Here is a 19,246-nt window from a genome sequence, read left to right as displayed (position 1 = left end):
AGGAGAGAGCTCCCCAGCACACAACCATCTATTCGACAAATGGCTGCCAAAGGCAATTCACGTGTTTACCGGGCATTGCCTTCGACTTCCATTCATCGATTCGCTCTTGGTCCAACTTCACCCAACTCAGAGGATTAACAGATCGATCGATCGATTTCAAGTTAAATGGAGTCAGTCCACAGTCTGCCTTACAGACAGTCGCATGCAAGGGACTCGCCTGCTCTTTGCTGTAAAAATAAGCGCTCAGCGAGTCGACTTGGCGATGATGTTGTGCCGCTACGTCATCCATGCCCCTACCTCCGATGTCATGAGGCAGGTTCATCCGCTCCACAGCAGACTTTAGATGATGCATTCGGAATTTGGACAGAGTAGTCCACATCCGCCGCTGGACATTCTCCTGATCGGTCTTCGTCCACGGCAATATTCCGAATGCATAAGCCAGTGAAGGGATAGCGCATACATTCAACGCGCAGAGCATCCTTCAGGTCACCAACTCGAGCATGGGTTCCTTGCAAAATTCCTAGGTACTTGTAGAAGTATGTCTCAGTCATAGCTTCGATGTGGAGGTCGCTATGTCCGGCATGCGGCTCGTGATGACCTTAGCGGATGGCTTGGATTCGACACTTGTCTTATCCAAACTCTATCCGGATATCACGACTAAACATGACTATTATTTGCAACAGACTTCTTAGATGGTCGTCAGTACCAGCATACAGCTTGATGTCATCTAAGTATATCAAGTGTGTCAGTTCGCACTTAGCACGTAGGTCATACTTTATTACAAAACCATGCCCGCTAGCTTCATTCAGTAGCCATGAAAGGGGGTTCAGTGCCATACAAAACCAATGGGGACTCAACGAATCTCCCTGGAAGATGCCCCCCCCCCCCGTATACGGATGGGCTCTGAGGTATTAGCACCCTCAGATGTACACCCTTCCATGACTGTCGCCAAAAACTTTATTATCGATTAGTCAGGTATGCGGGATGCTATCAAAAGCCTTGGCATAGTCGATACAGCAACTAAAGGGGTTCCTTTGGCCTCTAGTTGCTTGTCCTACAACTACCGAGTGGATAATGAGTTGTTCTTTGCAACCCCTTGACCCGACTCGGCAGCCTTTCTGCTTCTAGGACAGAATGTTGTTGGTCTTCAGGCGCGCATTGACCCTTCCACTAATAATGGACGTTATGAATTTGTAGAGCGTTGGTGAGCAAGTAATCGGTCTTGTGTCTGCGGGGTCCTGCGCCATGTCCTTCTTAGGGATAAGGTAGATAATCCCCGCAGTGAGAAAGGGTGGAAATTCCTCCGGCGACTCATGTGTGCCCGACTGTGTATGCCGGTAAATTTCTTATACCAGAAATTCTGCACCCGATCCAGACATGGGCTCCTCCAGTTCTTCGAGCTGTTTATAGCTCGTCGAACTTCGTCTTCGGTATCATCCGCAAAATTCATACCAGGCGTATTGACATGGCGGGTGCCTTCGGTGGTGATCCACTCAGCATTAGTCAAATAATGAGGTAACTATCAAATTAGTAAACTGTTGCACAACATTGGTTGCCAATATAAATGTATGTCTCTCAAAAACATGTTTTGTCGTTGTTAATATTGCTCCAAAAAATTTATCGTTCCGTGTGGTAAACGTTAGGCGCGCTACTTAAAGGTCGCCAACCACGATTTTTTTAAGAGGTGGAAATCTTCAAAAGGCTAATCTCAGGGTTGACGATCCCTGAGAGTGTGCGATTTTTACCCATGCATGCTACCAAGCGCCAAGCTACGACTACGAGATTTTCCTATCCAGCAGCTTTCTTTGCATATTTAGGTTTCATTTTTATTGGGAGAAGACCCTGTGGTCTACCCCAGCACTTTGATTGGCTTCACTGAAGAACTGGTTGTTTCTCAGTAGCTTATATCTTTAGGCATCATCATCAAGTCGTTTTACTTTACTTTGATTGTAGTCGGTGGCTATGTTTAATTACTTGGTCTTTGATTTCTTCACTAACCAACCTAACTTTGAGGTCCCTATGCAGATCCTCATAACGGATGAACTAGGAAGCGTCTACTATGCTTCTAAATACTGTTTTTTGGAACATTTATATGACCTTCAGGTTTGATTTTTTCGCAGAGCCCCAGAGCTGGATGCCGTACGACCATATGAGCCTTAGGATCTGCTTATAAATTAGCAACTTGTTGTCAATCGTCAGCTGGAAATTCTTCCCCAATAGCCAGTACATTTGACAGGATGTGTATTTTCCAGCTGAGCTTAGCATCGAGTGTTATACCTTAATATTTGACATCACTCGCCTGTGGCTCATCTTGTCCGTTTATGAGAACTTAATGTACTTTTCTTTGCTTTCGTTTAATTTTATTTTCCATTTCTTGGTCCATTCTACATATTATCAATAGCTTTTTGTAACTTTATTTTTGCTTCCACACCTCATCAGACGCCTAGGCGACATCGAGAAAAATGGCTGAGTATTGCATTTTCTATAGGATTCGTGATCATGCGCACCTGTTTGATTATGTAATGCTTTTCGCGGAAACCGAATTGTTGAGTTGATATTAGTTTTCTATCCACAAGTCTCTTAAAGAGAAGCCTTTTAAATAGCTTGGCTGTAGTAGGGAGTAGCGATATTGGTGATCCGAGTCTACTTGGCTATTTCCCTGGTTTGAGGACCATTATATCATCGGCCACCGTTGAGGGACGCATTTTAATCTGAAAGCTCCATTGATTATTTGTAATAATTTGACTAGACCTTTTTCTAGCAATTCTTTCAGTTCATAGCCGTGAGCTTTATTAGGAGACAAATCTATTTTAATTCCTGTCCTCAGCTCATTTAGTTTTCCATGGCGTATTGTAGACGCTTGCGTATCTAGAGGCTGAAAGGTACTTTCTAGATGCTTCACGAACAGATCTGCCTTATCCTGTGCAGAATGAACCTATTGAACCTATTGAGGAGATCTTCATAACTTTGTTAAATAGTTGTATTCCAATAGTCACAAGCTGCATTTTTTCATTTTCAATTCTCTGTTCCTTGTTGTGTCTGATATCCTTTTTAACGAAAATTATAGTTCCCCCTCTGGCATGAAAGCCACTTCAGCTTTCTGAGATAAGGAATATGTCTACATTCTCAGTATTAAAAAAGACTTCCAACTCTTGTAGGTGCTGTTGCAATTCATTTACTTTTTGTCTCCTTACGTTATATTGCTTAAGTTTGTCAAAAATTTGTCTGTTTACTATTTGTTTTTCGTCAAATCTTTTATTTAAAATGTCAAGTCTACCTAAAACAGTTTTCAGTATTTGATTACCATCTTTTTTTTTTTTTTTTGGTTAGTGCACCTTGCCTTACCATCTGCGAGTATTCCACTTTCTTGGATTTAACAACAGATGAAGTTTAAAAAAATCTACATGCCAGCGTAAAGAAATTGGGTATTTGTGAAATATTCAAGATATGCAAAACGTAAAACGTGAAAAACACGCATGTGATAGTTGTCAATTGTCCGAAGCTACTCAAAACCGCCTTACAATCCTAAAACTGCAGTATTAATAAGAACCTGCGCAACTATGTCGCGGAGGTTCCATTTCGAGCAAGAAATATTTGTTGGAACGTTTTCTCGAATAATGAAGATCAATTCTAGCCAAATATGTCCTACGTTTGGTCGAATGTATGCCATTGGCCAGTCAAGGCTGTATATGATCCCAAAAGTCTCCGTTCAGATGTCAATTCCAGAAATTCTGTTTCTCGCTTCACGAATGCACTTTAGTCTATCTGTATTTAAATCTCTTTAAATCGTTTGAATATTTCGTCGAGTGATGATTAATTTTCTGGAAGGGTTGTACTGAAAACTATCACACCATCCATATAAACATAACAAAATTTTCCCACGTAGTACTATATATATACTCTGAAATGTAGGGGGTGCATTTTTAAGTCCAAATGGGATTTGAACCAATTCATAAAGTCCTCTATTTGTAAAGAAAACAGTTTTGCGTGTGTCTTCCTCCTTAACTTTGACCTGCTGAAATGCCTTAGCCAGGCATAAAGTTGTGAAATCGATTGATCTTCCCAATTTATCCAACATATCATCAGGTTTAGGAAATTTGTCATCTACAGTGATTTCATTTAGTTTTCTGTAGTCCATAGCAACTCTCCATTTCCTCTTTTCAGAAGCATGGACCTTTGTCGGTACTATCCATGTTGGCGAGGAATATGGTGGAGTGCTACATCTGATGATAGCTTGGGAGAACATTTCTTCTTTCTTCGTTTTGGTATAAATCGGTTCAATCCCTTTTGTTTTAATCTCGTGTTTAATTTCATTTGTAAAAGTGAGATCGATTCCCCTCTGATAAAATACATCTGTATATTTTTTTATTACATGAATCCTTATTAAATTGTTCTGTATGAATTTCTTCTAATATACTTTGAGAAGGAATTCTTTCTTGGTTGAAATATACAAGTTCTTGCCCTCTGTTAGGATAATTGTACATTTCTTATTATTCGTATTCATTGAAGAAAATGGAAATGTTTTCATCATTTATCAACAACTGTTTGGACGTCAGGTCGATTTTAACATTGTACATCAACATGATGTCATTACCAATTATTGCATGGAAGAAATCAGAAAATTTTTGTCAACAAATTTTTATTCCCTGGGAAGGACTTGGGTATTAAATGGTTTAATACTTACTACATGGCTGTAACTGTCATTTAGAACTTAGTTCAACTATTGAAAAAGGTTGTTTGAAAACTTTGAGACGTGGTTGGCAAATACCTGGATCGATTATACCTAATGATGTACCAGTTTCTGTTAAGAACGTGAGGAGTTTACATACAGTTTTTAGAGGATCGATTACGATGCTCCTTAACTCCACAAGTTGTGGTTGTTGTTTTACCTGAGATGGTCCCCATTACCAAGTACGGCTTGACGGATTAGATTGTTCGGCATTTCTATTCTTTATTATAGTTCTCTTTTTTCGGATCTGACAGTCCTTCGGCTACCTTTCAAATTTCGCGAAAATTATTTTAGACGCAGACGAAAATGCGAAAATTATTGTTATACGTAATGCGCAACTTATAAGCAATTCACATTAAAAAAAATCGCTAATGACGAACAATTCTAATTCTTTTAAATTAAAACAAGCGGAAAACTGTTAACGATTCATTTTAAAGATTTTTTTGGCGCCGCCAGGAAGACTAACTCACCAACCAACCAATTGATAATACTGAGGTCCCTCTTAAACCACCTAAAACCAACAAAGGCAAGAAAGTCACATCAATCACATCTCCGCTTTTTTAGGATAATTGATTATATTAAATTAAATAGCGAAGTCGCTCATATTTAATGGATTCGCTAAAATCTGATTGCTTATGTCTTTTAATTAATATTATTCTCTCTCTGGTTTCCTAATTCAAAGATTGGCCAGTTGTCGTTTTTAAAGAAAGGAATTGCAGAGGCTCGTAACGTTATTGATGACGTGAATCAAACACTTCATAATTCTACAGGAAATACAATTTTCAATTTAAAACTACAATTTGTTCTGCACTTCTTGGTTATACCATGCAGAACTCAATAGGAAAGAAAAAGTAATAATCTTAAATTATAAAAATCTCTGAAAAGTTTCTAAATATGTGCATTCCGTGGAAGCAACTAATTAATATTGCCTAATAATATGACCAAAACAACTGAAAGTGATATTTGCAAGTTATATCCAATAAAAAGCAATGCTAAGAGAAACTCTGAAAATTAACACTTTTCGATTTTTTTGTTTTTGAAATATATTTCCATTTATCTATATAAAGCAACAAGAAATTGATGAAGTATTGCAATTTTAAAATTTTTTGTGCATTTGATAAGACTTTCTGATATATCTTAAAATTGAATACAAAAATTTTTATTTTTTGTTGTAATTTCATGAAAATAACTTTTATTTAAAGACAAACGAAATATTTTCAAGACTAATTGCTCCCAATTTAAATCCTACATAACGTATAAATTATCTCACCTTAATATTGGATGATGTTAATTAAGGCCTGACGACTGGCAACGGGGAATTATCTGTTCCATACATAAAAAGGGTATAGAGGTATCACGTTGCTGAGTATCATCAATAAGATATTCTCCGCTATCTTGCTAGGCCGGATAACCTCACACGCACTGAACATCATTGGCCCATAGCAAACAGGCTACACTCCAAACAAATCAGCAACAGATTAGATTTTCTCTCTGCGGCAAACGATCGAAAAACTTTTAGAATACGGACATTAGTTGCACCATCTTTTCATCGACTTCAATGACAGCATAGCCAGAGTAAAACTCTCCACGGCCATGAGATAATTCGGTATCCCGACGAAATTAAGACTGACTAGGAAGACCCTGACCAATGTACGAGGCTAGATAAAAGCAGCGGGATTACTCTCGAGACCATTTAACATCAGCAACGGTCTAAGAGAAGGGAATGCTCTATCATGCGTCCTTTTTAATCTGGCCTTAGAGAAAGTGATTCGCGATGCAGATGTCAATGCAAGAGGCGCCATCCTCATCAAGTCCACCCAACTAGTGGCCTACACTGACGATATTGACATTATTAACAACTTGAAAGTCTACCTTCATCCAGATTGAGCAGGCGGCAATTGGTGCGAGATCGCGGGCTACATATCAATGAAGGCAAGACGAAGTATCATACATGGGGGCAACGTCAGCGCCAAAACCAAAACCGGAAGAGCGAACAACATTGAATCGCACTAGTCAAACGAAAATCATAAAGATAGGAGACCGTTGAAAATTTCTCCTATCGAGGATCGAAAATCACAAGCGATAACAGCAATGACAATGAAATCCACGCACGGTTGTTGGGTACCAATAAAACCTATTTCAGCTTACAAAAACGGTTTCGTTAGAGACGTCTCATCATAGGGTCAAAGCTCTTACTATACAAGACTATGATCCTGCCAATCCTCATGTATTCTTCGGAGACCTGGGTTCTTACCAAGAAAAATCGCGAACTCTTGGCCGCGTTCGGGAGAAAAATCCTTCGAAGAATTTTGGGCGCCCTACATGAGGATGAATGATTCCGTAGCCTACATAACGAAGAAATATATGAGCGATACCACGACCATCTGGTTGTGGATAAAATTCTGCTCAGCAGGTTGCGATGGGTAGGTCACTTAAACCGTATGGATGAGGATGATCCAGACCGGAAAGTCTGTAAGGCCAATATCTACGGTAGAAAAAGAAAACGAAGCAGAGCCTTCCTGAGATGGAGCGATGGCGTAGGTTACGACGCCAGACAGCTTTTAGCGATATCGAATTGATGAACCTTCACGCAAAATCGGGGTGTCTGGAGTTCCTTATTAAGGCAGGCCTACACCGGATACCCTCGTTGATGACGATGATAACCTATGTACCTATAAACTATATACGAAACCCATTATAGAGCCTGCATAACGGCTGATATTCTTTTAATCTAATCATATCCGACAATGAAATAAAAAATTATGCAGAATGGATCGAAAAAAAACTTTATTATTATTGGACAACTGCACATCCCGTTTTAAAAGAACCATTCAGTTTACCGCGCAAAGTGGACTAACGGAAGTTAGGATTAATTCCAAGCCGAAGAAAAAACATCTTTCCGATCCTTTATTTTATAGGTCTCTGTACCAATTAAACGGCAGCAGCAATCTATTCGAACGGATCGTTTACAGTAGGCTTATACCGATCACAGGAAGGGAGGGTGGCCTCTCAGATAGGTAGTTCGGATTTCGAGAAGCGAGATCTACTGTGAATCCAATCAGTACAGTAACGAAAATTGCGGAGGCAGCAATGGAGACCAATCAATCTTGGACACTAGTTGCCCTCAATGTGAGGAATGCCTTCAATTTTGCGTGAAGAACGTTAGTTTTAGCTAAATTAGAGACTATCAAATATCTCGTGCACAATGTCATAGAATTATGGAGAGACTGTTATGATTTGATTCGGACAATGGACCTAAAATGTTGTAATGATAAGTTTGGAGATAGGAGATCAAGTCGATCCCTTGAGTGGCCGATAACGACCTAGAGGGCAGAGCTATCCCAAAAAGATAAACAAATTGGCAAAATTTGACCGTGAAGGTCCGCCCACAAAGATTGCAGCTCTATCAAAGCTCTCGGTCGACACGTTCTTGCACGCCTCTGTGCTAGCCAGGCTCGGGAATGTGGGGGGGTCCTTTGAGCGCTTTGATCCCTCACGCTTCATTACTAAAAACAACGTGCCTTTTCCGATGCGTGGGTCCGCACCGGATTTTAAAATCGATTTTAGGTAGGAATTCGCGACGGCCTATCGAATGAAAACCAGAACGCGAGCTAAATTGGAAAATAAAAAAAAAAAACCGGCTCGACCGCGCGCGTGGAGCCGTTTGTCTCCGGACCCGAGTGCCGCGATCAAGTAGGGGAAGATCCACGACGGATCACCGTCCCGATTGCCGTCCCTTCCGCCTCAGATCTTGTACGAGGCGCGGCCGGTGAGGTTCCCACCCTTCCTCGACATCCTCCGGCCAGTTATTCGTTTAGAGGATGTCCCTTTCATATGAATTCCGCGGGAGTAAGGAGGAACTAAGGGGAGGAAGTCCTCAAACTACTTCATATTATTCACACATTATTTATAAGAGTTCAAGATCATAACAATAAAAAAAAATAAATTGAAAAAAAAATTATGATAAAATTTAAAGAAAGAAAAATTCAAAATTCAATTCAAAGAAAACAAATATGGTAAAATTCAACTAATAATAATAAAAAAAAAACAACAAAAAAAAGAAAAATAAATGATAGAAAAATGATAACCAGGACTCACCCAGTTCGTCCCTCCGAGCTCGGATGGCGGCTGGTGTAACAGGTTCTAAAAAAAAAAAGATTTATATCAAAAGAAAAACAATTAAGTACTATTAATCATTAATAATAACATGTTCGAACTCGCACGTTTCCCAGCCTTATTGTTCCTTTTGTTTTTCTTCTCACAAACTCGCACGTTTCCCAGCTTTATTGTTCCTTTTGTTTTTCTTCTCACAAACTCGCACGTTTCCCAGCTTTATTGTTCCTTTTGTTTTTCTTCTCACTAACTGGCACGTTTCCCAGCTTTATTGTTCCTTTTGTTTTTCTTCTCACAAACTCGCACGTTTCCCAGCTTTATTGTTCCTTTTGTTTTTCTTCTCACTAACTGGTCACTTTCCGAAAAACCACCTCCGAAACATCCAAAAATTCTCCGTCACTACCAAAACTTCTTGACACAGCCCGATGAACAACCTTCTCTTGATCTTTTCCTCCGAATTCTCCGCCAAGACCAAAACTTCAGCCACAGCCCGATGAATCACCTTCTCTTGATCTTTTTTCCTCCGAATTCCCCGCCAAGACCAAAACTTCAGCCACAGCCCGATGAATCACCTTCTCTTGATCTTTTTTCCTCCCAGAATTTTCCTCCGAATTCTCCGCCAAAAACCTTCTCCCCAGCAACATTCTCGCTGCCTTTGTTCGTGCACCGCTTTTATTCCCGCTACATAGCCTTTCTCACTCGGCAATGTTGCGGCAACATGCGCATGCGCCTGCAGATGCGGCAAATCATTCCCCTCCTGTCAAGATCAATTCGCTTGAATACATTGAATAATGTGCAATCTGCGGCGAACTTTAAGGCAATTGCACACTATTAAATGCATTGTTTAAGCAAATTAATTAAGAAAGAGCCGAATGAAATTCCGCTCCCGTCGCGCAGCCGCGGTCACTACAATGTATCGGATAACGGGTCTGGTTGCACAAGGATGGTCTTCAGTCCACTCCTGTGGATAATAATATAAGAAAAAATTTTGACGCTACAGCTCCCCAAATAGTTGATTGTTATTGGTTACGCAAACATAGGGTTGGGGGACATAGGGTTGATTATCATCGCAATATATAATAAGGACATCGAGATCCTAACAGCCGACATGGGATATCCGTTCCTGGTTTGAAGACGGTGGTCTTGCGCTCGCAGGGCAGGAGGTAGTTTTAATCACTAAACAAAGAAAGGAAATATCGAGATTAGGATTGACGAGCAAATCATATACTCAAAACAAGCGCTCAAATACTGAATATTGGTAGGCCAAGGCAGAGGCGTTGACTGCTTAGCTCGAGAGTTATTAGCTCGATATTGCTTGTCTAGACTTTCGGCAATGGAACAAAAGCATATAGCAAAAAATTGCAGTCCCACACGGATTAAATGCATTGCATTGTGTGCCTTCCGAACCACATCAGACGAAGCAGCATGTGCGATAGTAGCCATGGCCGAGGATCAACGCCCCCATGACGCATTGGTTAGTCATATACACATCATTTGCAACTAGCACGGACTAAAGCTATTCTGAAGTGGCAAAAAATGGTTCATCTAAAAGCCCGTGGAGGACTTACAGGACTATGGTAGATGTCTACAAGTAGATGAAACGGTATCATGGAGAAGTTAGCTACACCCTCTAGCGCTTTGGGTGAAACTAGGATCTGGAGAATGTTGTTTTTAATTGACCGAGATTTTCCGAATCTAGAAATCACTTGAAGCGTGATGGAAGAATTAATGAAAGCGATTGACAATATACTTATTAAGGACGAGCTTCGGAGAAAGGTGATAAATAATAACACGAGTCGCAGTTCGTAGCTGGTCCTTCTATCTAACGTAATAGGAACTTTATACAAAACCTTATAAATTAAAATTGTTCCAAAAAAGTGAGAGCCTAAAAGGAAAGTTTAATGTAATTTGCTTAACTCTATTGCATTACTATGGACGAAGTGTTTCCACTATTATGTATGTGCATATGCACATGTTCTTCGAATTGTCCAAAATAACGAAAATTACCAAATTCCATTCATTAGTTAAACAGTCCAGTTTCATTCATAGATTGAACTCCGCAGTACAAAAGTAAAGTGCACCGAACTAGGTGAGATCCACGTTCACGTGTAGTAAACAATTATTACTAATCCTAACTGGCTTGTTATGAAACTCTTGAGTGGGAACGGCATTTGTGTTACTTTTATTTCGCTGACCCGCATTCACAACACTCATATCTTCGCCAGCTGAATGTTAATCTCCGCCCCATTTTAATATGGAGTTCATTTCACTCTTCGAATTTTCATAAACAAAACAATTCCTAAGAATCTTGTGAGTCACGGGCAACTCGGAAGTGTTTTCAGATTTACATGAAACTTTAACCTGATGATGAAGGTAGTACTGTATCTGGTACTGTACTTTAAAAATACAGTGGCTCCCAAACGATTTGTTACGTTTCATGGTAGGAATGTACATAGAATCATCAATCGCAAAGAGAGACGGATTACGTCCAGCATTACATGGGGGCTATGTCTATTCTTTTGTGAAAGTTATCATACCAAGCATTGTCTTCTTATCTCTGGGATCTACTTTCCTATGAACTGTATTTGACCTAGTAAAACCCAGTAGAGATTTCAGGAAGCTTCCTGGTAAGCTGAGAGGTTCGATTCAAATCTACTAGAGCTCTCAGCTGAAGTTTACGAACCACTCCCTGAACCTCAATATGGGTGAGAAAACTGTATGCATACCTTGAAGAGGTGCCTGAAGTTAGCGTTCGTGTGGGCAGACCACGGCTTCCAATCGCGTTTGTTTACATACATAAAGAGGCTTAATTGCACCAATAAAGTGGCCATTCATACCAAGTTATAGTTTGTCAACGATTGGAGCCTCTGGCCACACATATCACATATCAGGTATCATGCACACAAGTTGTGATCATCGTGTGTTAACGGTTTTGTAGTTTAATAGGTGAATTGACATCACGGAGGAGCTGCTTGCGACAAACAGCATTGGCGCTATTGCCGGCGTTCCTCGAATATCAGAATGAAACCTGCATAGCCAAATGACTCATGTTGCATGCATTGCGACCATTATTATTTCGTCATTTTGAATCAGTTCCTACGAAAGAAAGTCGCCGGCACTATGTTGTTTACAATTGGAATTGACGTCACTGCAGTAAGCGGTAGTGAAATGACTTTTCTTTTTCTGATGAAAGTTGAGAGTTACGTGCCTTCGGTAGCGTGCATTCTATAAAATTCAGATGAAATGAAGAAATATGTACACAAGTAAACTTGTGATCAGATTAGAATATTTTTCCTTATATACATGCTCATACTGGTTTCTATGCCATGATTTTCTGTAATACTGGAAATTTGAAAAAGACCCTCCAACGTCATCAAAAATGCTCTTTTCTCGGATGGCACGCAGGCCATTGGCCATGTCCCGAAGGGGCGTCATAAGATCTTGCTGACTGGAATCCTGGAAGCGGATCAACGAAGAGGTCGAAGGTCCTATTGACTGCTGCGAGTGATAATCGGCGTGACGTGTTTGAACTCGGATACCGAGCGAAATTCCGGGAAGTTTAACATTGTGTGCGCTGTGAAAAAAGGGAATGATCAGGGAAGCGGAAGATGCCCCAGAACGTAATGATTTCAAAAGTGCATACCGCATCATGAAAAAACTTGCATGTGGTTGCAAATCACGACGGTCTTCCGAAGGATGTTAACGGTCGATTGCTCATCCATGATGACGAACAACGGAAGAGGTGGAAAGAACACTTCTCTACGGCTCTCAACTGTATGACATCCGGTGATGTTCCCCCTTTGTGAATGAAACGACCAATCATCGTAACATGCGGATACGGACTGTTGGTCCATACAAAAGAAAAATGATTTTGGCCATCACTGCACTTGAACGGAGTAAAACCGCTGGGCTTTACGGTCTCCCCACAGAGTTATTTATTATTGCGCCTGCAGTTACAGCAGATCTGCTTCTTCCACTCGTGCAGTTTCCGCTCCGAATCCTCCTGCGTTGGCTACATACGGATAATTTCAGAACAGTGTTAAGATCTGCGCTTCACATACTCTTCAACGATTTCGAGGAGCTTTCGATAGTGTGAACCTGAATCTGGCGTCCTCTATACAGGATCAACATTCTGGAGAAACTAATAGCTATTATTAGAGGGACATATGATGGTGCAAAATGTCACGTGATATTATTTTTAAGGTTTTGTGTAAAACAGAACCTTATTAAAATCGATTCACTTTCTGTCTGTCTGTCACACGCACTTTTCCCGGCTAAGCCGATCCGAACTAGATGGGAACTATGAAATCCTACGCATACAGCAAGTGACAGAAATTTAGGCGGAGTTTAAAGGGGGGCTCCCCATACACGGAAAAGGGGATTTAAAAAAAATTCTCACCGGATATAGTTGTGTAGAGTATCAAATGAAACGACTTGATTAGTACTTTTAAAACTGAGACACACGAGTAAGAAGTCGAAATGTACGCACTTAAAGTGAGACAGGATTCATTTTCGGAAAACTACTCAACCCAAAAATCCGAAAAAAAAATCAGGAGGGTGCGTTTAGATGAAATCTAGGCCTCAAAATATGTCCCATTCCGGTATCTGCTCAAACAAACTTACTAATAATATATTACCAACTTTTAAAAATTTACTGAAAAACAACCTTAAATTTATCCTAGTACTACCAAATTTCGCACCAGACTATAGAGAACCATATTTCGCATACACAAGCCAAATTTCATAAAAATCCGGCTATTGACGCCAAAGTTATAGCAGTTCAAACTAAAGCCATGCAAATAAGGTGCTGACGTCATAATTAACGAGAATAATTGAGATTCGCGTGAAATCTTAGATTTGCATTTATGAAGAATCTATAGCCCTTTTTAAGGTTTTGTGCAAAACACTTATGTGAAATTTTAACCTCGAAAGATGCCACATTCCGATATCTGCTCAAACAAACTCACTGCTCACAGAAATTGAATGAAAAACCCCCCTTAAGTTCATCCTAGGAATACTAAATTTTGCATCGACATAGAGGACTGTCTCGTGCATATACATGCCAAGAAATCCGACTATTAGCGTCAAAGTTGTAGCAGTTCAAACTCATCAATTTCCTGCGAATTTACCGCATCCTAATCCATACAAATACGATGTTGACGTCATAATTAACGAGAACAATTGACATTCGAATGAAATATTAAAATGTTGTTGAAAGTGATTATTTCTTTAAGGGGGCCATTCTCAGAAATTACACAATCGAAAAATCTGAAAAAAAATCAGCAGGCTGCCACTATATGGTGCCTGGGCTTCGAAATACCTTCCATACCGATATCTCCTCAAATAAAGTTAATAATAGTATATTATTATAATTTTTAGCAATTGGCTGCAAAACCCCCCTTAAGTTCATCCTAGTACCACGAAATTTTACAATGATGTATTCTATAATATAGAGCATGATCCACCTTGGGAGAAATCGCACTATTACTAATAAAGTTATAATACGTCAAAATTGTTGCTTCTTTGCAAATTCAAACTAGAGGGCAACGGAATTTTTAACTATGTGGCACGGATATGTCATGCACTCATCGCTCCTCACATCCTCTTGTTTTTCTTCAGCCTTTGTCCTGTTCACAAGCGGGGTCGGCTTGTCGTGATCGGTTTCGCCATTTGGCTCTATCAAATGTCTGATCTGGATGCAATCTGCAGGCTTTTAAGGTCCCATCCAACGTATCAAGCCACCGTTGTTTCGGCCGGCCTTTTGGTCGCTTACCATTGACTTCGATGTTCAGAGCCATCTTGGCAAGTGAATTCTCGTTAACGCGAATAACGTGACCATACCATCGAAGAAGCCTTCCTCGGAGTTTCTCCACGATCGGTGCAACTCCATATCGATTGCCGATATCCTCATTTCGGATGTAATCAAAACGTGTCACGCTACCCGTGCAATGAAAAATCTTCGTCTCCATTACCGCAAGACGCCGTTCATTGTCTTTTATAGTCGGCCAACACTCAGAACTATAGAGAGCGGCAGACGGACGACATCGCGGTAAATTTTAGATTTGGGACGTTCGCTGATACATCGATCACAAAGAACACCAGTTGTGGAATGCCACTTCATTCAGGTCGCATTAATGCGTGAAGCAATTTCATAATGCAGTTCTCCATTGGCTGATAGCATTCACCCGAGATATTTGATTCGCTTAGTTCTGGGCAGGTTACTGCAGCTGACAGCTGAGCAATTTAAATATCTGGAGTCAATGCTACCAGCCAATGGAGAACTGCGGTATGCTCCTCACAAAGGGAAGCACAAAACCTTTTATACCTGAAACGTCAACCTTCCGGTTTCCCGACTTGTTTTTTTATTATCGGTGACGTTCATCATGCTGCCTTGTCGGGAGGACGTGGAGAAGTTTAATGGACTATGATGTCTTTCCTAAAACACCCCCGACTACGCTGATGACATCTCTTGGTTTTCTCATCGTGCCTTGCACCTTGGCCAAATGGCTCTAAATTCGAAAGGAGGGACAGGTAGAAGATATATAAGAAGATAAGCACCAACCAAACCAAAGTCCTCAGTCTGATCGATCACTGTCTCTCCCTACCTAATTAATGGATGGAGCATCGAAGGCGTCGATTAATTTGCATATCTACTTGTAACAATCGAATTTCTGTTGATGGTGGCACCGAACGAAATATTTATAAATACTTGGCGTTAGTTTCTGTTTTCCCAAAACGACGTTTTTCACATTATAAGTAATAAATCGATCATTATGAAATTTAGAGGTTTGTTTGTTTACAAAATCACCAAGAAAATGAACAAACATTTGGCATGAAATCATATTTTTAAGGGTGTCTTTTCTTCGCGTAATTGCTGAAATGGTGAAAATCGGAATATCTTTTATCTGTCTATCTGTCTACTGTACATAGTACACAGTTATATACATATATTTTTTTTTAATCTAATGTACACGTGCGAGGCATCAAATTAAAGACTTCATTTAGTACTTTAACAAGTATATTGCAATGTATAAAAGCATTGTCAAGCTTTTTTTAAAAATTTTTCAGTTGAATACCTTCTGAGAATGATTTTTTTCCTTTCTCCGAGGGCCGAGTTAACAAATCAAACATGATATCAGCCCCTTTTTAAGCGCCATAACTTTTTAACGTGGATGGTTACGGCGATTTTCCAATGAGGTTTGGAAGATAAAGCTCCTTGCTTCTTTTCCCCCGTGGATGAGGCTCAAAGTTAAACCTTCAAGTCATAGCATGAAAATAACCCTACTATGAGACGCCATAACTTTTTAAGGAGGTGGCCGCAGCAATTCTTTATGGGTATTAGAGAGAGGACCTTTCCCTTCCACCTTAATACTGTCTCCCTCGGGGGTAACAATTCAGACTTTACCATGATAATGTAAAAGAACCCCACTTTGACTTCTGATCGCTTCAAATTTTCATCAGTGTTCCTTCCTTGAATTTTCCAAACCTCCGGGGATAGGTTTGAAAATTCAACCTTTATCAAAGATAATAATATTTGAGCTTTCACTATCAGCAGGATGATATAGAAATTAGGAACCAGCCAACAAACTAGGACTCGAAATACATCCCATTCCGATGTCTGTTGAAATTGAGTTTTTAAGCTTTTTATTAAGCTGGTATGCTATTATAGACCCCAACACTTTCCTTGAAAAAAAAAATATTAAAAACAATATGTTCATTTATTTTCGCATGCTATCGATCATTTACTTCCCAATGATCAATTAATAATGAAATGTGTCCTAGTTTTGAAACAAAAATTTACTTTTCATTTTCCCTACATATAGTATTATATAACATATTGGAAGTAGACATACTATTGTATATACTTCCACAAATGCTACTTGCAACCTGTGCGGAGTTGCCAAATCTCCCATCAGGCGCGTCCCTTCGTGCGAATAAGGGAATGAAGTAAACGCCCACCCGTGGATAAAAATTGGCTATGGGAAGGACACCCAGAAATTAAACCAAATATGGAAGAAGAGAAAAGTAGTTTTTTTACGGTGCAGGGCTTCGGAAACCCAGTGCCGGCGGTTTTTGGGAGTGAGCAAGCGGGCTCCCGGCCGTCGATATCCAACGACAGCAGTGCCTCAGTAGTGGGAAACTTGGCTACTGTGGCATCTAATGCTACAAGAGATAATGGTGGAGTGGAAATTAGGTCCACACCGGATCCCTTTAGGAGGAGTTCGAAGCTTGGGAGATCACCACCGAGAACAATGGTAGTCGAGATTCGTCGCGGGACTCTGAAAGAAATACGAATAGTCCCTTAATCGAGATCATTCCTTGTGGCGCAAGGCGCGAAAGCAAACGGGAACATACCGGAATGGCGTTCGTTACACTCGGGGAACGAATAAATGAACTGTGCGAGTTCATCAAGGAGAGGCGGAATATCCACCAAAATATTTGAGCCTTGATAAGAGGCATTAAATTGTCTTATATCAAGGCACTCGAAGAAAAGAATTCCCAAGCGTCAGTTGGCAAGGTCACAAGGGAAACGCAGGTGACGCCTCCCCGTGATAAAGCAGGCGGGAAGACAGGAAAGCGGGCTAAAGTCGGTACCAGCGAGCCTCTTGGACCACAGCAAGTCCCGAAGAAGAAAAAAGCCTCTTCACCAAAGAAGGCGGAGCCGGCGAGAGTACCCGCGAAAGTCGGTAATCTCACGATTGCAGCCACAACACCTACAAAAGTGGAAGAAACCAACGCCCGGAGGCCCGAACAATGGACTAAGGTGAGCAACAAGAGGAAAAAGGACAAAAAGAAGCTCCGCCCGGAAATAATAATTATTTCCAAGAAGGGAAATATGTCCTATGCCGACATCCTTCGAAAAGTGAAGTCAGACCCGGAATTGAAGGATTTGGGGGATAGTGTGAGCCGTATTAGGCGAACACAGAGAGGGGATCTGATGCTGGAGTAAAGTAAATCTGAGCTGAAGCTGAGGTAAGAGCTCGGAAACAGGAGATAGTGGTTGAATGCAAGGACCTAGATGAAGTCACCTCACGGGAGGACATCTGTGCTGCGCTAAAGCAGCAGTTCAACCTTGGCGATATAGACCAGAGTGCCATAAAAAGGATCAAGAAGGCATATGGTGGCACACAGACCGCTATTATTAGTTTGCCGGCGGAATCAGCTATTAAGTTAATTACCGCGGGCAAGGTAAGAGTAGGTTGGGTCGTGTGCAGGCTCAGGGAGCAAATCTCTCTAAAGAGATGCTTCAGATGCCTCGATTTCGGTCATTTTGCGGCAGCATGCACTAGTCAGCATGATAGGTCGAGGAGTTGCAGGAAGTGTGGGGAAGACGGCCACCTCATCAAAGATTATGTAGTGTGGGGAAGACGGCCACCTCATCAAAGATTATGTAGTGGGAAAGAGGGCGTGGACGGCCGGCATATTGCGGGAAGCAGCAGATGTCCGGTATATAGGAGGGAGCTGAACCGCACAGGCAAATGAGATTGATACAAATCAATCTCAATCACTGTGAGGCAGCTCAGGACCTGCTCTCGCAAACCATTCGAGAGTCGAATGTCGATGTCGCGGTTATTTGCGAGCCGTACAGAAACTACGGCGGTGCGACTTGGGCGGTCGATGCGCCTGGCAACGCCGCAATCTGGGCGTGCGGAAGACAGGCCATTCAGGAAGTCATGGCCCCCCCGGCAGCCGGTTTTATAAGGACGAAGGTCAACGGTGTCCATATTTACAGCTGCTACGCTCCTCCTAGTGCAACCATAGCACAATATGAGGAAATGTTAGACAGTCTGGTGTTGGATGCTAGAGACCGCAGCCCTAAAATCATTGCGGGCGATTTCAACGCGTGGGCCCTGGAGTGGGGAAGCCGATCGACGAACACCAGAGGTCAAATTCTGTTGGAGTCATTTGCGGAGCTGGACATCGTGCTGGCCAACGTTGGATGCGTGCCCACCTTTCGAGGAAGAGGGTCGGGTTCGATCGTTGACCTGACATTTGTTAGCACTTCACTGGTGAGGGGGATGGCTTGGCAAGTGAGTGAGCACTACACCCACAGTGACCACTAGGCCATCTTCCTCCGCATTGGGAACCGGGGAAGCAGTCAACGACGCTCTGGAGGTGGAAAGGCTAAGGCGGTTGGCTGGTCTATCGGAGGTTTCGACGAGGAGACATTCCTGGCCGCATTGGAGGGAGCCCATGATCCGGATGGAACAGCGGTGGGAAGGGTCACACAGCTGTCTCAGCGTGTAACCGAAGCATGCGACGCTACGATGCCACGACGACGTTTGCACCACGGCAAGAGGCCAAACTACTGGTGGAACACGGAGATTGCTGCCTTGAGATCCTGTTGTCCCCGAGCGAGGAGACTTTCCCACAGGACAAGGGGAAGGCCGGAGCACCAGGAGC

Source organism: Hermetia illucens, chromosome 5 (assembly GCF_905115235.1).
Source record: "Hermetia illucens chromosome 5, iHerIll2.2.curated.20191125, whole genome shotgun sequence".
Lineage (NCBI taxonomy): Eukaryota > Metazoa > Arthropoda > Insecta > Diptera > Stratiomyidae > Hermetia > Hermetia illucens.
This window is presented reverse-complemented; position numbering follows the sequence as displayed.